Source organism: Netta rufina, assembly GCF_964035555.1.
Source record: "Netta rufina genome assembly, chromosome: 6".
NCBI classification, from domain to species: Eukaryota; Metazoa; Chordata; class Aves; order Anseriformes; family Anatidae; genus Netta; species Netta rufina.
The window spans coordinates 5,759,289-5,781,584 of NC_140129.1; positions in this window are offsets into that span (position 1 = coordinate 5,759,289).

The window sequence follows — 22,296 nt, forward strand, 5'->3', positions numbered from 1 at the left end:
TTCAGCAAAAATCACCTGTATGTGTACATTTTGAATGCAAAATCAATTGGCAGAAATTGTGGTTGCCCATGGAAAAGAAATGCAGCCAATTCTTGCAAAATGCATTTGAATTTTAATAATTTAGACTTAACCATCTGTAATTTTAAAACCAGACTTCCTCCTTCTGAAAGGATTGAAATGCTCTATCGGTAGGCTTGACAATTCCATCCTATGTGCTTAGAAGTCAACTTTGATTTCCTGGACATGTTCAAGAAATGTTATATATCTCATCTTATAAATGTTTTGGTGTCTTGAATACACTGACTGCTGCTGTCCCTCTGGAGTTGCATGCTGCTGCATGTACTTGTCAGAGTAGTTTATTTCTCTATGTAGATTTTTTGTAGGCTGAATCTACTTGCCCTGTGTACACATGTACTGTACCAATAACTGTTAGTGGAAGAATGGGATCCACTCCTCTTTTAACAACTACTCCCCTATAGAAAGACTGCTAACAACTCAGATATGCCATCTGAAACTGTGGCATGTAACTGTTCACTTCAGGCAAAAGCTAGTTTGAGGTCTGTAAACAGTACATCTTTACTGTTGGTTCAATTGGACTGAAATAAATGAAAGAAAATTTCCAGGATGCTATCATTGATGTCTAGCCTGGAAAGGGTGATGCTTGCACATCCGTAGTATGGATGGAGAGGTTTTGCTTTCAGCTTTAGGAAACAATTTGTTGAGAAGAAGCGTGAGCAAGAAGCAACTATTTTGAGACTTTCAATGAATGACTTGCACAAAAAGTAAACTTAGGCAAAGCTATGACTGAATTCACATTACCTCACTCGTGCTTAAGCACTCCCCACTGACATCAGTGTGGAGTTCTTCACAAATACTGTCGTAATCTCATATTAAAACAAATATGCATGTCATGAGTCCAAACACACATTAAGTGTTAATATTCGGATAAAAAGGAACCTGTGGTTACCTTGCTAAAATGATTAATAGACAAATAAGATGTGCTGTGAAAGCATAACACTTTTAATGCACTCAGATGACTGGAACAGCTTATAATACTGTTCCCACAGAGAAAAAAAAATACAAAATAAAATTATTATAAGTAATGTGCCCATAAATTTATATGATATACTGTCCCCAACAGTACATATAATGAAAAAAACAAAACAAAACAAAACAAAAAAAAAAAACAACACTCCAAAACAATGCAAAGCCTTTCTTTTACTTCAGTGGATTGGGTATAGATTTTGATGTAGCTTTATTTTCATTTGTTTTATATCAGTGATGACAGTCTAAGGGGACTCAGGAAAATAATATAAATAATGTGTGATGCCTTTTTTTGGCCTGGAAAGATAAAGCATACAAAAAATACTATACAATGTAGTCTTGTTCATAAGATGGCTTGGGCAGATACTGTTGATTTTATAATCATATTAAATGGCTATTGAAACTGGATAAGATTGGTTAAGAGAGAGGTTAGAAGTTTGAGTTGCTGGTAGATATTTTGCATCTTTGACTTACGACTCATAAATATATTTTTTCATTTGTCTAGGTCTGTATTTCTAATTTCTTGGTTCCAGAGGATAGGATCCAATTTCATAAAATTGCAGTATTTTATCATTCACAGCCATAAAATTTAAAGCATGGAACAAAAAAATAATTATGGGCTTTATAACTTTAATGCAGTGCTATCGACTGAGTTGGTCTGCCTGTAACCTGGTATGGTATGATGACAAAGTGGACAGTCTTTTTTTTGTGTAGCGCTATGATTTATGTATCATATAGTGTTGTTGTAGTTAACAATAAATGTGTGCCTCTCTTCCTGAAATACTGTACCAGAAAATATTTAGTTGGCTTTATCGGTAGAGTCAGAGTGTGTCATGGCAGAGCTGATCTGTGACAATATACTGACTTCTCCATTTAATCACACTGTCAAATGCATTCAGTGTTATGACTTTGTTAGAAGCCATATCAGAAGCAGTTAAGGAACTGTCTGCAGAAATTCCTTCCCAGAAATGTGCTGCGTTATCATTGCTAATGCAATGCAGATGTACTTAAATGCAAAATAATGAATATTTAAAAATTGTCCGGTATATTTGCTTGTATATATGCCTTCAGTTCTAATTACTAGTGTCCATCTCAAATACATTTGCAATATCTAGAGATGTTGTGATAATTAGCATTCCATTTACTTTTGGAATGGAACACTACTTGTAACAGAAGACAAAATTAAAATATAAATTCAGGAATGGCTGTTAGCAAAAGGAGATGCCTAAATTTTGTTACCTTTTTGGTAAATGCAATGAGCCTTGTTTTTCTTTTTCTTGTTGTATGGGAGGGAGGAGCAACAGTGTGCTGCTGCTAATATGTATTGGCTTTGTCCGGTTGTTGGTAACACAGTGCTCCATCACAGCTATGTTTTTCATAAGACGACCATTTCCAAGTTCCTTTCTTTTGCTAGCCAGCCTGTCTGCCACCTGCTAAAGTGAATTTAAGCAGGTGAAGTGTAAACTGCATTTGCTGCTTTGCAGCCACCTTCTGTTCTGCCAATGACTGGAAGTGATCATCAAGGTCATGTAGTCCCTGCTGGATTTTCAGAATCAGTTTGCTAATAGGAAAGTCAGAGACAAGTGTTCAACTGCTCTTTGTGCACTTAGGAAAAAACTTCAGTGATTTTTAGGCTTGTTTTCAAAATTTCGTTTGAAAGGTAGAAAACCCTGTCAATGCTGATGTACAGGTTGATCCTTCATTCCAAGTTTTAAAAGGTATTGTTTTGGAGGAGTGATTCAAGTCTGTTTGCTAATGAACATAATAATGAATGCTTTGTCTTTAAAATTTGGTTTCTGCATTTCTTAAAGGACATGGTTTTGAATCTCATGACTAGAACTTAATGTGTGCGCAAATCAGATAAAATATCCTGGATCTGTTGAAAAAACTCACAGTTAATTGAAGCCAACATTTTCTGTCTTCAGCACTGAATTCTCTCTTAGAGTTGCTTTAAGTTTTCATTTACTATTACATATTTCAATAGGAGACAAAAAAAACACGGTGGGGGAATGTTGAATATTATCGGAGTTGTCTTTACATTGTGGAGGCAATAGGACCGTGAGCTTGATTTATTGGGTGGAGAGCAGATTCCATCTTTCAACTTCTGTTTAGCTCTATGAATTTTACAATACCTTGTTTCAGGGATGATTTAAAAATACTAATCTTTTTTCCTTCATTCTTGAGGTATCCAATATTTCTCAAGGGCTGACAAAAACCTCTACCTAGCATCTGGTATTTTAGAGTGCAGCTTTTAATTGCAAGATATGGGATAGATTATTTCCTTTTTTTTTTTTTTTTTTTTTTTTCCCCAAGAAAATTTTAGGACACCCTGCAAAATATCTAACCTATAGAAGAAACTCTTACCTAATTATCTGGAGGCAAATCAACATATATATTAGCAAATTTCTCTTCACAAACAGAGAAGGACTGGTGGAGGATGTGATTGTTGGGAGCTGTCTTGGGCAGAGTGACCACGAAATGGTGGAGTTCACTATTCTTGGTGAGGCCAGGAAGGGGACCAGTAAAACCGCTGTATTGGACTTTCGGAGGGCTGACTTTGAGCTGCTCAGGACACTAGTTGGTGGAGTCCCTTGGGAGGCGGTTCTGAAGGGCAGAGGGGTCCAGGAAGGCTGGGCACTCTTCAAGAGGGAAATCTTAATGGCGCAGGAACGGTCTGTCCCCCCGTGCCCAAAGACGAGCTGGTGGGGAAGAAGACCAGCCTGGCTCAACAGAGAATTGTGGCTTGATCTTAGGAGAAAAAAGAGGGTTTATAATCTTTGGAAAAGTGGACAGGCCACTAGGGAGGACTTTAAAGACGTAGCGAGGCTGTGCAGGGACAAAATTAGGAAGGCCAAAGCTCATCTGGAGCTCAATCTGGCTACTGCCGTTAAAGATAACAAAAAACGTTTCTATAAATACATCAACACAAAAAGGAGGACTAAGGAGAATCTCCATCCTTTACTGGATGCCGGGGGAAACATAGTTACAAGAGATGAGGAAAAGGCGGAGGTGCTCAGTGCCTTCTTTGCCTCAGTCTTTAGCAGCAATACCGGTTGTTCTCTGGATACTCAGTACCCTGAGCTGGTGGAAGGGGATGGGGAGCAGGATGTGGCCCTCACTATCCATGAAGAACTGGTTGGTGACCTGGTATGGCACTTGGATGTGCACAAGTCGATGGGGCCGGATGGGATGCACCCAGGGGTACTGAGAGAAGTGGCAGAGGAGCTGGCCAAGCCACTGTCCATCATTTATCAGCAGTCCTGGTGATCAGGGGAGGTCCCAGTTGACTGGCGGCTAGCAAATGTGATGCCCATCTACAAGAAGGGCCGGAGGACTGACCCGGGAAACTACAGGCCTGTCAGTTTGACCTCAGTGCCAGGGAAGCTCATGGAGCAGATCCTCTTGAGAGTCATCACGCAGCACTTGCAGGGCAAGCAGGCGATCAGGCCCAGTCAGCATGGGTTTATGAAAGGCAGATCCTGCTTGACGAACCTGATCTCCTTCTATGACAAAGTGACGTGCTGGGTGGACGAGGGAAAGGCTGTGGATGTGGTCTACCTTGACTTCAGCAAGGCTTTTGACACCGTCTCCCACAGCATTCTCCTCAAGAAACTGGCTGCTCTTGGCTTGGAGTGGCGCACGCTTCGTTGGGTTAGAAACTGGCTGGATAGCCGGGCCCAAAGAGTCGTGGTGAATGGAGCCAAGTCCAGTTGGAGGCCAGTCACTAGTGGCGTCCCCCAGGGCTCGGTGCTAGGGCCGGTGCTCTTTAATATCTTCATCAATGATCTGGACGAGGGCATCAAATGCACCCTCAGTAAATTCGCAGATGACACGAAGTTAGGTGCGTGTGTCGATCTGCTTGAGGGTAGGAAAGCTCTGCAAGAGGATCTGGATAGGCTGCACCGATGGGCTGAGGTCAACTGCATGAAGTTCAACAAGGCCAAGTGCCGGGTCCTGCACCTGGGGCGCAATAACCCCAAGCAGAGCTACAGGCTGGGAGATGAGTGGCTGGAGAGCTGCCAGGCAGAGAAGGACCTGGGAGTGATGGTGGATAGTCAGCTGAATATGAGCCAGCAGTGTGCTCAGGTGGCCAAGAAGGCCAACAGCATCCTGGCTTGTATCAGAAACAGTGTGGCCAGCAGGGCTAGGGAGGTGATCGTCCCCCTGTACTCGGCTCTGGTGAGGCCGCACCTCGAGTACTGTGTTCAGTTTTGGGCCCCTCGCTACAAGAAGGACATGGAGGTGCTTGAGCGGGTCCAGAGAAGGGCAACGAAGCTGGTGAGGGGCCTGGAGAACAAGTCCTACGAGGAGCGGCTGAGGGAGCTGGGCTTGTTCAGCCTGGAGAAGAGGAGGCTCAGGGGCGACCTTATCGCTCTCTACAGATACCTTAAAGGAGGCTGTAGCGAGGTGGGGGTTGGCCTGTTCTCCCACGTGCCTGTTGACAAGACGAGGGGGAATGGGCTAAAGTTGCGCCAGGGGAGTTTTAGGTTGGATGTTAGGAAGAACTTCTTTACCGAAAGGGTTGTTAGGCATTGGAACAGACTGCCCAGGGAAGTGGTGGAGTCACCATCCCTGGAAGTCTTTAAAAGACGTTTAGATGTAGAGCTTAGGGATATGGTTTAGTGGGGACTGTTAGCATTAGGTCAGAGGTTGGACTCAATGATCTTGAGGTCTCTTCCAACCTAGAAATTCTGTGATTCTGTGAAATTTAGATATATTCTAGACTTCAGTGATCATACTACAGTTATTACCAATTACTGTACTCTCTGAATTAATGAAAGTGCACTATGTCTGTCCCTGGATTTCTGTTTTTCTTGCTGCAACTGTGGGTGACAGTACAAATCAAAGAGCTCATTGAAGTGTACCACGAAGAGCAGTCAACATACGCAGGTTCTTAAGGGTGACATGAGTTTGCTCTTTCTTTTTTTTTTTTTTTTGTTTGTTTGTTTGTTTGTTTGTTTTTTTTTAATAAATATAAAAAATGCTATTCATGTTCATCTCAGGCTTTTTTTTTTGCAGTAATTGAAGATTAGTTGTGACCTTTACATAGTTTCTAAAGCTTTCTGAAGCTTGTGAAGCCATTTCACTTAAGTAAAATATGCTGTCAGCTTCCAGTCACGTTCAATGCTTGGACTTATTTACTATAGCTGCACATTTTATCCACTGATGGTGATGAGTCAGGGTGCAATTAAGCTTGCCTTCTTAGCAGTTACTGTGGAACCTGAACTCTATACTGCCTATCATCCTATTTTAAGGTCCCTTCAGGTGAACTGGTCATAATCATTGGTGCTGAGGACTGTTAGAAGTAGATCTGCTTTTATTATTTTTATATATTCTTGATTTGTCAGTCTGCTAGGAGAGAAATTAGGCCATAAGGAAGGTATGTTATTAATATGGAGCAATTGTAAGTGATGTCATAGCAAGCCCAGAGGAATGAGATGCCTGTAGGCAGCCTGTGTCTATTTAACTGAAAGCTTGTCAAGCCTCTTTTGCTGTTATTATAGTGTGCTCCAGTCAGTGTGAATTAACCATTTTTTAATGCTATGCACTCGTCACCATTTTAACCATTACTAAGACTAAGAGGAAAATGAATAAGTGGAGAAAGTTTACAGTAAAGTAGTATGGAAATCATTGTAAGTCTGCATGTGCAATCTAGACAATTTATAACACCTGAAATGGGAAACATTTGGTCTGGGGAGTATTTTCCTCAGGTTCATAACTATACACACATACAAATCATTGAAAGATGGCTCTCCACCAAAGCAGCCAGATGAAAAGTAATTGGGGTTGGCCACTGAATCAGTGAAGTTGGAAGGGGTCTCTGGATATCATCTAGTTCAACCCCCCTACTCAAAGCAGGGTCAGCTAGAGCAAGTTGCTCAGGGCTGTGTTCAGTCAGGTTTGGAAGACCTGCAAGAGGATGGAGACAGCCCCTCTGGATGACCTGTTCTAGTGTTTGACTACCTTTGCAATGAAAAGAGAATAAGAATTCTTTTTTTGTTGTTGTTTGTTTGTTTGTTTGTTTTAGGATTAAATGGAATTTCCCTTATTTCAGTCTTATTTCAGTTGGGCCCATTGATTTGCCCTTTCACTTGGAGACCAGATTGGTTCCATGTTCTTTATTGCCTCCCCTCTGGTGTTAGGTTCATTGGTAAGATCTCTGCCCAAACCTTCTTCTCCAGCCTAAAAAATCACATCCTCCCTTCATATATCAGATGATCCAGCCTCTTAATCGTTTTCTTGACCTTTCACTGGACTCCAGTCTATCTATGTACTGGGGCACAGCAATTCAGTTGTCTCACCAAGGCTGAGCAGAGAAGGGCCACGGTCACCAACCTGCCTACAATGCTCCTCCTAATGCAGCCCAAGATGCTGTCAGCCTTCTTTGCCACAAGGGTGCATCGCTGGCTAATTTTCAACTCGTGGAGGACCCCCACTTGGTAGCCTTGTATGCAAAATTGATCATCCTCGATACACTGGTGCATGGAGTTATTCTTCCCAAAGTACTCGACTTCACATTTTTACCGGTCTGTAGTTCCCATGTTGCCCTTCTAGAAGACGGTATCATTTGAATCCTTCCAGTTCTCAGGAACATCCCCCTTGCCATGACTTTTCAAACACAAAAAACTTTAAAAGTTATCTTCCCAGAAATCTAATCAGTCTTTGAAATTAAACCAAAGAGGCTTTTGCAGAGTATAATACTAGATTCTCTCCTCTCCCATCAATTGCTTCTGAAGGGAATCAACAAATTATTGTATTAAAGTGAAGCCTTGGAATGCTAATACAGAACTTTACTAAATTCAGAAATTACTCTGTGGTAGCAGAGTAGGTTCCTGTTAAATTTTCCACAGTGTGTTATTTTATTTTTATTATTATTATTATTATATAAGATAAAATCTCTATCATTAATAGAAGTTAGCCTTTGAGTAATATCCTTTGAGCTAATCTGGGTATGACACTCAAAGACAAATTTGAAGCTTACTGTACTTGTTATAATTACTTGTCAAATCCATTGGCCACAATTGTCTTGTTATAAAACTCTATATCTTTTTTTTTTTTTTTTTTTTTTCTCCAAATGTCAGTTTTATGTAATAGAAAAGTATATGAAATATATTCATATTATGTAGTATCAATAACTGTTGTATGGTCTTAGCAATTTTTTGCAAGGTCTACTATTAGGTTAAATCAATGGAACTGTGGCAAAATGCTTAACTATTGGTCTACTTTGCTATTTAAAATGAAAGTACAAAGGAATGTCAAGACAAATCTCAATGCAGGTTTTTTTTTTTTGTTTGTTTGTTTGTTTTTTTTCCTGATCAGCAGTTTAGGATGCAACTCTTGTATTAATAACTCTGAATACATTATTGATGAGGAAAGGAGACTTCTAGTGCAGTTCTCTCTAAATGTTCAGTATAATTCCATGTGAATTGTATTGCACTAGGGTTGTCCAAATCTTGAAACATCTGTTAGTATTTCATGGTAAATAAATAAATCCCGATAGCGGTGTAAGCTGCATATGGGGCAAAGACTTCACAAATTTTTCAATCTTTTTTATGCCTATTTAGTTTCACTGGTGTAATACCCTTGGCACTGCTCATGTCCTCAGTCTTAGAGAATCATGTGATTACAAGAAACTCCAGGATTTTTAGTCTCTGAAGTCTCTAGCTTTTCTGGTAGTCTGAAAAGAGATCAGAAGCATTGAATGCCTTTTAAGGTAGGGAAAGGGAAGATTGTTGCAGTAGAAAACTTGCCATCAGTAACAAGAAAGCTGGCTAAATGAAGCAATGTGCAGCTTAACCTACAAATATATAGCTTTGAGATACAAGAACTGTTGCAGTTCCATAGAAGATACAATTTCAGTTCTAAGCAAATAAATGGCATCAGCCTGGAAATCAAGTGTTTCTGTCGCTTCCATAGCAACTTTTTAAATGGCACTATTTTATAATATTGTTGTTATAAGATGAGGAAAAAAATAAGCTCTGTAAAGGTCAGAATCTTTGCCAAGGATTCAAGCTCGTACTTAATAAATCTAATGGCTATGCTGACAAAGGTATGAAAATACAGTCTTCAGACCCTGGTTCAAGAAGTTGTTTAACCATTTCCTTCCTTGAAAACACACAGGTAAGATGGGATAAATATCCAAGCAGATGTTACGTTTTTGTTTCAGTAGAGATGTGCTTATCTCAAACACAAGGACTTAGGACTGGTTTTAGGTTTAGAGCTTCTCCTGTAGAGCTTGTAAATTTATATTTGTATGTGATTGTTTTTTTATCACTTAGAGTAATTAAGCTGTCAGGACAGACAACCATGCATTTACAACATCAATGCATTTTGATCAGTTTGGTTTTGTTTTGTGTTGCCCATTGACAATACATATGACAATAGTAAAGATCTGTAACTGCAAAACAGTCCAGGCAGCCATCCTTTCTTCTCATAAAACTAAAATATTATCATCACTTCAGTAGTTGCAGTCTGGGGTAACTAGGAGCAGATGCTAATTTAAACATGATACTAATACAATCATAAGACCTAATAAAGTTGGATTCTGACAATATAATTGAAGGAGATTAAGTACTGAGAGCTCTGTATAGCACAACAGAATTGTGATATAAAGCACAGGAGGGGGATCTTTGTCTCATTGTAAATATCTGGAACAGGGAGATTTTCTTATTGTGACCACAAACCTGAGTTAGAGGAGTCCTGGGTTCTGCACGAACAAAAATGCTGCAAAAAAAGGAAGTAGGCTTTGAACATAGTGATAAAATACAAGTTTGGGTGTGGACATATGAAGGAGTTTTAATTGATTAGTATTTTTCGTTTGTTTTAAAAATATATAGTTGCCCCGTAACCTGTGAAAACAAAGCTGATGAAAAGCAGCATTATTATTTTAGTAGACTTGTCACAACCAGCAAATTGCAGCACAGAGAGTTGAAGGCTGGCCTTTCAATAGAAAATCTAACATTCCTCCTAAATCTCACTTTTCTGATAAGCTGAAATCCCACGTTAATGAAAGGACAGAGAAGATGAATCCTGAACTTCCAAGGTATTTCCTGTTTAAGGTTTTGAAGCTCATCATTTTGGTTTCACTAAAGAAAAACAAATTGCTGCTCAGCTGTTGAGTAGGTGCCATGAAATCTGCTAGTCAGAACTGGCAAAGCTACTTAGAGTTGGTGGAGTAAAGTGCTTTTAAAGTAAATCAAAAGCTCAAAGACATCTTGTAGTATTTTGCAATTTCTATTTATATAAGTATATGATATATAAATGTTGCATTCCAAAGGGATACAGTACAGTTACGAATGTAAGTAAATAGTGTCTATTACCTAAATATTTGCCAGCTGACTAAAGTGTTTTGTCATTGACTGAGACAGGCAATTGGGCAATTGGAAATGAAATCAAAATCATGTCATATGTATTTAAATAGGGTTTGAGCAGTGCATGTTTTGACCTTTTATTTGCACCTATGGAAAGATTTATTGTTGCGTTGTTTAAAACAGACTTTGCACAGCTTTGTCGGTAGCCTTCTGTTTCAGGTAATACATAATACCTATTTTCAGCCCCCACAGAGATCTGAAGTAATAATAAACTATTATTATCAGGAACAAGAACAACAAAAAGTGAATTAGCCTTTATTATAGCCACAACTGAACCCCTACACTGTTTAAATAAACTTCAGTCTCATCCACTACCATAATTTAGATTATGGCAGAGGAGAATTCCGTTGTAAATTGTTTTTCTCTTTCCCCTGAAATACTGTTATTTACAAGCTTGTGAGAGTCCTTCCCTGTATGAGCAAAAAATCTTTGCATATATTTTTGCTTCTATACAACATTCTCTGTCAAATTGAAGGATGAGGAGACTGTAAAAAGAGATTTTATGCAATTCATCAAGTTATATTCTCAGTGTTTCAGGTCTTTTTGCAGCAACTTTTTAGGTTTTTTCCTTTAGTACTGCAGATGTGACTTCATGTTTTACTGGGCTGAATGTGTGTGACCCAACATCTGTTTTGAACTATCAAAAATGCTGCAAAAAAAGGTTTCTTAATTTAATAACAGTGATTTCTATCAAAAGATAATATATTTGATTGAATAATGAGCTCCAAAATGGCTGGAAGGAAATTTAATTTCATTTTGTGTAAACACAAAATAATATATTTGTGTTCATGTATTGATGTTGTTTGGCCTACGATTAAAATAATGAAAAGTGATTGCTGAACTAGCGCTTCCCCTAGCTGTGGTAGTAAGAATTTTCATGAAATGGCTTAATGGCTTTAATGACAATCATTATAAGAAATTAAAAAAAAAAAAAAAAAGGGGGGGGGGGGGGAGAGAGAATATTGACAGTTAAAAACAAACTGCAGTTATGTGCCCATCCATCATTATTTTTGAAAGTTGTGTATAATTACTTATATAAGCTTCTTGAATGTTCATAAAAATCAGTTTTTGCAAAACATAGAATTAAGATGAACAAAACTGATTTAATGGGAGAACAAAAGGCATACAAAAGTCCTAAGACAAATTATTCCTGTATCTTCCTAATCCTCAATTTTGCCAGTCTATTCCTGAGGTTCACACCTGTATAAGGCTCGTCTTTCTCTTTCCTGCAGTCATGGAGGAGTAAAACTAAGGATAGCAGTCTGATATAAGCCCATTCCAACTGCTTTATTTCCAAAGGAAATTTTAAACGCCACCAAAAGCAAAACAGAAACAATCATTTGATGTGTTGAACCTACTTGAGAAATGTCAATGGACATGACCTGGCAATAAATAGGCTGATATTACCATAGGAACCTTTGTGAGCTTTTAATACAGACCTGTATACAGTCAGACACAGGCTCTCTAGTAAGAGGTTCAAAATAGTGCTTGGACAGACATATTATTCTGACCTTCATCCTCTGAAGATTTCAACAAAGAACTATAATATCCAGAAAAACTAGTCTGAGGGCTAATGAAAGAGATATGAAAATAACTATTTACAAAGATAAAGCTTTTGGTATCTTGCAGTTAAATTTCCCCTGAAAATTACTTCAACACAAAAAATGAAATCCAGTTCTCCTCTGAAAATGCTGCATTTCAAAACCAAACAGAAAGTGACATGAACAAAAACACATGTATCCCTTAGTTATCTATCTGATCATGTTTTGTTTATAAGTGTACATAGGAAAAATTATTTTCACTGCCAGTGTGCAAATCTGTAGTGCTTGTTGACATCTTATAATCAGTTTTCCAAATGACTGTCTCTGCATTTGGACTATGAAAGCCTTGTTTGAAAGCAGTCTGGCAAAAAAAAAAAAACAAAAAACTTGTTCTCCCCACCTCATTACTTATAACTACCCTGTGTTTTCAAAGAGACTTCATTACTGTGCTGTGACATCTTAATGTCATTCTTTTGCATTAATAGTTTCTTAATGGGATTGAAACTTTGGAAATTGCAGTGCCTGTAGAAGTAACTCATACCGGTTTAGAAATATCTGACTGTTGAATGCTATGGGCTATCTTACAGTTACTATTCTTAGTGTTTTTACAAAATCCCATTGAGATTAATTAGAGTGAGGAATAAGAAAGGGCAGAGATGCTTTATAACCTTTACAAAGCACCTAGCACTGCATTCAGCACAATTGGCCAAAAGCATTGCTTCTTCACCACATGGGGAATTCATGAAACTTGGCTGAACAGTAGGTGTTTTCTAAGTCATTCAATTGTTTTCTGTGGGAGCTGGGCTCTTCCCTGAACAGATAATAATATGTTATGTGATACAATTGTTAGTATGGGTTTGTCAGTTTAGTGTTGTTAATATAACTGTTTAACTAATCCTGCACCTCACAGAGTTGTCATTCCTCTTGAGTTCTCCAAGGCTTCTACAGCTGCAGTTCCCTCAAAGGCACTACAGTATGTAGAAGGGAAATTCCTTTTAAGCAAACCTACTCCTTTTGATATGATGTTCTATGTTACTAGAGCAGATTTGTACTTTTATTTTAATATGTAATTAAGGATGGAAAATAAGGGTCCTGTCATATTGGCAGTAGATGTTATCAATATTATAGGGGATATCTTAAGTAACATAATCATGCTTATCTGTCAGAAGGAAGTTGGGCATATTATTCTACATGGAACTTCTAGACTACTGTATATTTAGGTCTCTGCCTTTGGATCTCTTGTGTTTGTGAACCATGCAGCACTGATTATTAACAAAAGTAACTTCAGAATTGTTTGGCTGAGGTTTAGTATATGCTATAGTGAAACATGTCACCAAAGCTTCTCGTTTAGATGATGTTAGATTTTAATTTTCCTCCTCAAAATTTCTGCAAAACCAACACCACCACCAGTAATGAGAACAGTTAAGATTCTTTTGGTGGCCCTCACTATCCATGAAGAACTGGTTGGTGACCTGCTACGGCACTTGGATGTGCACAAGTCGATGGGGCCGGATGGGATCCACCCAAGGGTACTGAGAGAAGTGGCAGAGGAGCTGGCCAAGCCACTGTCCATCATTTATCAGCAGTCCTGGTGATCAGGGGAGGTCCCAGTTGACTGGCGGCTAGCAAATGTGATGCCCATCTACAAGAAGGGCCGGAGGACTGACCCGGGAAACTACAGGCCTGTCAGTTTGACCTCAGTGCCAGGGAAGCTCATGGAGCAGATCCTCTTGAGAGTCATCACACAGCACTTGCAGGGCAAGCAGGCGATCAGGCCCAGTCAGCATGGGTTTGTGAAAGGCAGATCCTGTTTGACGAACCTGATCTCCTTCTATGACAAAGTGACGTGCTGGGTGGACGAGGGAAAGGCTGTGGATGTGGTCTACCTTGACTTCAGCAAGGCTTTTGACACCGTCTCCCACAGCATTCTCCTCAAGAAACTGGCTGCTCTTGGTTTGGACTGGCGCACGCTTCGTTGGGTTAGAAACTGGCTGGATAGCCGGGCCCAAAGAGTCGTGGTGAATGGAGTCAAGTCCAGTTGGAGGCCAGTCACTAGTGGCGTCCCCCAGGGCTCGGTGCTGGGGCCAGTCCTCTTTAATATCTTCATCAATGATCTGGATGAGGGCATCGAATGCACCCTCAGTAAGTTCGCAGATGACACGAAGTTAGGTGCGTGTGTCGATCTGCTTGAGGGTAGGAAAGCTCTGCAGGAGGATCTGGATAGGCTGCACCGATGGGCTGAGGTCAACTGCATGAAGTTCAACAAGGCCAAGTGCCGGGTCCTGCACCTGGGGCGCAATAACCCCAAGCAGAGCTACAGGCTGGGAGATGAGTGGCTGGAGAGCTGCCAGGCAGAGAAGGACCTGGGAGTGATGGTGGATAGTCGGCTGAATATGAGCCAGCAGTGTGCTCAGGTGGCCAAGAAGGCCAACAGCATCCTGGCTTGTATCAGAAACAGTGTGGCCAGCAGGGCTAGGGAGGTGATCGTCCCCCTGTACTCGGCTCTGGTGAGGCCGCACCTCGAGTACTGTGTTCAGTTTTGGGCCCCTCGCTACAAGAAGGACATGGAGGTGCTTGAGCGGGTCCAGAGAAGGGCAACGAAGCTGGTGAGGGGCCTGGAGAACAAGGCCTACGAGGAGCGGCTGAGGGAGCTGGGATTGTTCAGCCTGGAGAAGAGGAGGCTCAGGGGCGACCTTATCGCTCTCCATAGGTACCTCAAAGGAGGCTGTGGTGAGGTGGGGGTTGGCCTGTTCTCCCACTTGCCTGGTGACAGGACGAGGGGGAATGGGCTAAAGTTGCACCAGGGGAGTTTTAGGTTGGATGTTAGGAAGAACTTCTTTACCGAAAGGGTTGTTAGGCATTGGAACAGACTGCCCAGGGAAGTGGTGGAGTCACCATCCCTGGAAGTCTTTAAAAGACGTTTAGATGTAGAGCTTAGGGATATGGTTTAGTGGGGACTGTTAGCATTAGGTCAGAGGTTGGACTCGATGATCTTGAGGTCTCTTTCAACCTAGAAATTCTGTGATTCTGTGATTCTTTGATTTTTTTGGTACTATAACCAAAAGGCCAAAAGTTTTTATTGCTTATTGTTGTTGCTTTTCCTTGACACAAGCTGTTTCGTGATATGGTTTTATCAGCTGCTTTTAGCTGGTATTCAGAGTTATATAGTCTTGTTCTTAACTGGTCTCATTAACAAATCATTGCATGCATCATTGTTGTATACTATTCCACTGACCCCTCTTTAGATCCGTAGTTGTGTTTGTTGCTTTTTTGTGTTCACATGAAGATTTTCTGAATCTGCTCAGTTCTGTCCTTGGGTGGCTAGAATCTAACTAGAGCAGCCAGGATGATATTGTATTATTGATCAGTACCATAGAAAGACTTTGTGTAATTGTCTAAAGGAGGTAGGAAGGAAAAATGGAAAAAGCATCTGATAAATTCTATAAATACCAAGAGTTATTTATTATATGTTGGCTTTTAGAAACATTGATTTCAGCTGATGCAATTTCATTTTTCTTAAAGATTTCTGAGAGTTTGATAATCCATGATGTTTCCTGAAGCTAGGTAAATAGGTTGTTTTCCTTTCCATGGCTTTGTTTATAGAAAGAAATTCAGTGGCATAAACAAGATAAAAATATTTGTTTTTTGATAAACACTTTATCTGGAGTTGGGGCTATACAATATGCAACTGTTGATATTGTATGATTATTTATTAATGAGGAATCATGTTAATCTCTTGAACTTTAACATGAGAATTTCTAATTTCTGTGGTTTAGATTAAAACTAGCAAGGTATTGTTTTTATTTCCCCTCTTGTAGCACCCTGTCCTTGTAATATCCCAAAGGGTAACTTCAGAATATCAAATTAATTCCCTTCGTGCTGGTAACATATCATGAGATACATAATTGCATTCCAGATGCTATTTAAAATCTGACAGAGATAAATTTAAGTTGCTGATACAGTATAATGATGATAACAGAGCTAGATAGATGTTTAGCAAATAAGGTCAAAAAAGTTTCAGAGACTGGACTCTGAATGGCATCCACAATTTTTCTTACATGTGTAGTTTCCCTTGTTGTCATTCTTTCTGTCTTTCCACTGTTCCTGTAGTGATCACATAAGTCAAATCAGTGAAACTATTCACAAAATCTAAATGCAGACTGTAAAATATAGGCCACAAACATTTTCACTGCAAGAGCTGTGTAGATGCCCTAGTAATGCTGACATGTGAAGATCTTTACACTTTGCTTTGGCAGCATATTGAATGAACCATGTGCTGAACACGTATTTTGTTGCCACTCTTTAATAAGTCAGCTGTCATTGGTGTTGAAGAGAGGATCATTAAAATGAATTACTAGTGTATACTGAGGACAATTAAAGGAAATATTTTCTAAACACATTTGCTATTAAGAATTAGTTAGTGGTTTCATGAAATGCTGTTCTCCAAAGTTCTGTTATGACCCACTATAAATTTTTGAATTATTATTATTTTTTATTTTTTTTTGCAAACAAAATGAAAGAAGCATCTATGCTTCAGGTGATAGATCTTTTCTTGTTTAATATAAGTAGTGATACTGAAGTTTGAAAGTAGGTGGGATGTGAATAGGATAGGTAAATGTTGGTTTGGGAAAAATTAATGTTTTTTAAAAAAAATCAAAATACTTTTGTATGGATTTACTGTGACAGCTTTTTTTGAAAAAAAAAAAAAAAAAAAGTATGATACATGGGTACTGTGAATAGTGGCACTGTAAATATGAATTGAATATTTAGTTGTGAGCACAGGCCAGTGAACTTCAGTGACAGCTGGAGATGGCTTATTGGTCTCTGCCTCAGAAGGTGGTCCTGGTGGCACAGCTCAGCCATCCTAGTGGACACTGCCAATAACTCCCATTGCTTCACTTTGTATTAAATACGCTGATATTTAAACCAAAGAAAGGAAATGTGAACGTATCCACTTTACTCATATATTGAATACGTGAATGTTAACTCTGACTCCAATGAATATTCAGGTGCTTATACACAATGAGATGGTGAAAACAGGAAATAATTCAATGAGTTTAGTAGCATCTTGCTCATGTTACACAGGCAGCATGCTGTCCTTGGGCAGTAAGGTAGTGATTTCAATCACACCAAGAATGAGCAGGGGCTGAAACCAATACAGTGTTGTGGCAGGTTACCTTAAAGAGTGAAACAATGAATACCAGGAGCAGTGTCATATCTTTCTCATCTAAATTTGTTAAGGGTTTCTGAAAAGAAATTATTTTTCCTTTTGAGATTATTTTCTGTCTTTTTAAGAGAAAAAAGGTACTTTGACCCCTTAAATCTAGATGTGAATTCTACTGCTAAATTACTGCAGCTGTTCTAACATTATCAGCCTCAATCTCATTGTGTCTCAACAACACTCAAATATTTTCTCACCTTGTTCTTTTTAGTGAGAGCTAGTATCTAGCTGAAACTGAAACTAACCACTGCGGTTCAAATATTCCAGTCCCCACATCATTAAAATATGCACCAAATTGCTTCCTTCAAACTTGCACTTCAGTACAACAAGCAGGAACTTACAATTTCCAGCAAAGATGAAGCTTCACTGCGGATTTGAAATTTATTTAGGGACACTGGCATCAGGAAGTGCTTCCTGGCCCCTACAGTAAAATGAAATGACATTGGTAGTCACCTAATTTGACTGAATTCCTTATTTTCTTTTCTTTCAGTATTCTTATGACTACACCTATATCTCTTTCACCTTTTTCATTTATTTCGTTTATTTTGCTACTGTTTTTCTTTGTCTATATTCTCTTCTCTGAGGCCTCCAGCTACTCTGCAGACCTGGTTAGAAAACTGTCAGTTCAGCAAAGCAAAAAGCACAAGGCAAGCTAGATCTAATTGTTAATTCCAGAATGAGTTCTCAGGATTTGTGAAATCCTACAAATAATTAAACTGAAAAATATACTTAAAATACAAATCAAAGTCAAAGTGTTCCCTACAAATTTACTGTATTTAAACAGGAATCCAGTCAAAGCATATTGGGATACTTCAAAATCTACTATTTTCTTTGCTTCCTTCTCTCTGGTTGAAATGCCAGCCCTGGATAATAAGTCTGTGGTCACCTATTGACTTTTTTTTTTTTTTTTTTTTTTTTTCTAGCATGTTAGATAATTCAAAATGCAGAAAAATAAAATAACATTTTTCAAATGTCAAGCTTTTTTTTTTTTTTTTTTTTTTTTTTTTTTTTTTTTTAACTCTGAAGTTCATCTCAGGAATGTTACTGACATTACATGGTTAAAGGACTATTTTAATAGCATATTCATGGAAAAAGGTAAATGTACTCTATGGAATAGTTATTCCTTACTACTATTTATAAAGTAAATATTATGAATTTTTAGAATGAACCTGAGCAGGACAATATGGAAAAAAAAAAAAAAGAAAGAAAAAAAAGTAGCCTTAATAATTTTTTTTTTTTTATCTAGTGGTTGGGAAGTTTACTTTTTGTGTCTAGTGATTTTATGCCAGCAACTGGGAAATTGAAAGGTATTACACAAGCTCAAAAGCGACTTTGCTTTGTGGTAATAAAGGATGAGTGTCCTTCTCAACAAATGGTTACAGGTAAATAATGACAGACTTTATTTGGAAATCTACTTTCTTCTTAGGTGTATTATTAATCTTTAATCTTTTTTATGTGGGATAATATATTACTACCTGAATGGTTCTGCAGAAGTAGAAGCCATGGAAAATAGAGCTCTGTGATCATTTTTTTTTTTGTGCTTAAGGGTTAGCTTACAGCACTGCAATCCATTCTGAAGAAAGAATGGTGTAGCTATAACTTGAAACTAAATGAATTCGCGGGTTCTTTCTGTTGTACTTTTACTCGTAAAAAAATAATCTATTACTAGTCTACTGAAACAAAACTGATTGCTTTCGTCATAATGGTGAAATAGGTTTGCTTTGTGATCGAAAATATTTAATCTGATTTTTTCTTCTCTGCATTGGATGAGACAGAGAAGAGCCTCCATTTGTAGCCCTGCTCAGGATAGGGGTTGCATCTATGTAAAAACTATCTGCACACAGCTGTGCAGTGCCAGTTGTATTTCTGTGCAAGGGGAACTACAAAGCTGTACAGAAAATGGAATCACCCGGATGCTGAATAAATCTAGGTGCCAGTAACATTGCAGATGTGTGTAACAGGCTTCTCTGCACTCCTCTGCTTGGGCAAACCCTGGTTTAGCCTCTATGCAAAGTCAGAATATTGAAGTGTTTTGTCAATCTTGCACTTTGTGCAGGGAACATTTTTATGTTAGAGGCAGTGTATTTAGCAGCTGCATTGGACTACTTGAGAACGTATCTCAGTCAGAGCACTTTTCATTAAAAAATAATCATTTTAACAAAGAGCATAGAATTCTTGCATGATTGGAACAGGAAGTCTTTCCTATCTAGGGGAAAAGAAAAAGTTCTGCTCCTTTGTGTATTGCATTCTTCACAATTTGCAGCAAAAGCTTCATATTAAGCCTTTGTGAAGAGCATACAATTCAAGAAAATTACATAATTAAATTTATATTTAAGTAGAATGTTTAATTTTTATTTTTTTTTCTCTTTTTTTTTTTTTCTTCAGTCTCTGTGACCCTGTGACTGGGTGTAAAAATAGTGTTATCTTACAAAAGTTGCAGTGTGCCATTTTGATAGCAATATTCCAACTTGGAAATACCTGTACCTAAGATCTGGCATACTTGCTCATTTGACTATTGATACGTTATACTTAAAAATCAACATTTCCCTGAGGTATTTAGAATGATTTTTTAAAAGTTCATTGAAATACAGGCGCAATTGTGTGTGAACGTATGGTTGTAGAAATTGCAGTAGACTTTTAGCAATGATTTTTAACACCTGTACAAAACTCTCCGTGCTTCTTGGCAAGAAAAGTATAATACACCAAGGTGAAGGTGAAGACATTCCTCCTGTTAGATGTTGGTCAAAACCTATTTATGATTGTATTTTGGTCTGTAATTGCAAATATAAAGAACATTTGGAAAAAAAAAAAAAAAGAAAAGAAAACAAAACAAACTATACGTCTTGAGATTCTGCCTGCTATGCCAACATTCCTAATTTTATACATGACAGACAAGAAATGAGCATCTCTTTCAGAAAGGAAGAATGCTCAGCAAATGACCTTCATCATTAGTCATCCATATCTGTCTGGCACTGCCAATTGCCAAAAGAGAAGTAATTTCCTGAGTGAAAAAGTAGGTAAAATGAGATGAATGTTTGCCCTTTCAGGACTCATGTAATGTGAGCACCTCCTTTCAGAACATAAAGGTGTATGGGACCAGGTGAACACTTTGTACCTGTTGTGGGAGATGTAATTCCAGGAAACCTGTATTTGCCTTGCTAAAGCTCCCATATAGGATTCACTCTGATTCTAAATGAGCATTCTCATTTTGAAGAAGTCCTTCAAAAAAATAAAAATAAAATGTTATGACAAGCCTTGCTTTTTTTTTTTTTGCTTTTTTTTTTTTTTTTTTTTTTTGCTTTTTTTTCCCCCTCTTTTAACTAAAAGAAATATGTGCTGCTAAAAGTTATCATCTGCTTCCAGCAAATGTCACTTTCAGGCTTTTTTCCCCTTGCATTTGTGAAAGTCAGCAGATTTGTCAGCTTCAAAATCAGGGGAGGAGTGATACTGTTGCAGCTTTTTAGCTTTTACCAACGGCAGCTGTATCTTTCAAATTTAGGATATATGGCTCTGTCTACATTTAATGCTGTCACGGTCTTCGTTTTTAGTGTAAAATATAAATAAAAACTGCAAAATACAGAAACAATGCTGGATGCTTGTTTGCAACTTTTTTTTTTGGTTGTTTGTTTTTGTTTTGTTTTTGTTTTTGTGTTGTAGGCATATCTAGAAGGTATGAAGGAATAAGTTGTTTCTGTAATTGCTTACCTATGAGACTGAATCCTGCAAGGTCATGAGGTAGATGAATGGTTGAAGATCATGGCTGTATTTAAAATTGTTTCAATTCCTGAGGAAGCTGTTTTTTCTAAATTCTACAACATGTAGTAAAAATCCCTATATATATATAAAATATATATATATATATATATGTTAGCATATACATCTAACTAAAGTCCTCAGCAGTTCTGTGGATAAGTCTTTTTTTTTTCTAGACAACCAAATATTGAAATATTTTGCTTTGCCATTGTCCATGTTATCTCATCTTGTTTGGGGGAATAACATGAATTCAGGCTTCTTGTATGTTTCTGCAGAATGTGGAGTGTAAATCTGACAGAGGGAAAAATTAAAACTTACTGGAAGTCAGAGTATTTTGGAGACACTCCAGAGCAAGAGGGAAAGTTCAGTGACAGAAACAAAACTACTGCTTTATATACAGATTTATAGCTGTGGAACAGAATAGGAAATAATTTCGATTTGAAAACATTAAACTGGTTCAATTTGAAGACCTTTATGTGAAGTTGAGGTTGTGCACTTAACAAACCGCATGCCAGACATAGATTTCAAAAATTTCCCTTGCAAACTGAATCTGAGAAAGTAGTTAAGAGTTTCTATCTGAAAGTCAGAGCTAGAAAAGAGCTGGCTGGCTTTGGGATGGAAACTGTGGGAGTTGGGGCATTAGTCCAGCTCCCTAGGCTTTGCTGAGAGCTCAGGACTGCCAATCAACTGTGTTTGTGGCCAGTTACTTAACGTGGGAGAGGGCTGCTTGGGTTGGAGCTCACGGATTTCCTGACTGTGGGGAAAAACAAAGTTGCAACAGCTCTGGGCCTCCCTTGTTGGGTTGCCAGGCTCAGTAGTTCAGAGCTGGTATGTACCGTAGAGTCTGAGCTCTGCAGGAGCACCCTGGATAAGGTAGCAAAGTCTGAGTTGCTGGCACTCTGCCTACATCCTCTTAGATGGCATCAAAGGCTATGTGCTCTTGCAGTTTCTGATAAAAACTTGTTTTTCTGGGTAACTTCCAAGCAGTTCTGCCAAGAAATTTAGAACATCAGAGATGCTGAGCCAGCAAAAAGAGCTGACCAACCAGTTTTGTTTTCTTTTTTTTTTTTTTTTTTTTTTTTTATTCTACTTAGAAGTGGTAGAATAAAGAATGGAAAAGAGAAGAAAAAAAAAAGAGAGGGCATAATACAGTACTGAGTCTTGGAAAGCAGGCACACAGCTGAACATGCTAAACAAGTAGCTTCCTATAACTGACTAAAATAAAACCTTCTAAACACTTGAATAATGGGTAAGTTTAACACTCATTCTCTGAAAAAAGTCACTCCTTTTAAGATGTTTCAAGTTGAACACCCCAAAGGAAACTTAAATTGCAGAGTACTGCAAATCAAAGCTCAGCTTTCTCGTG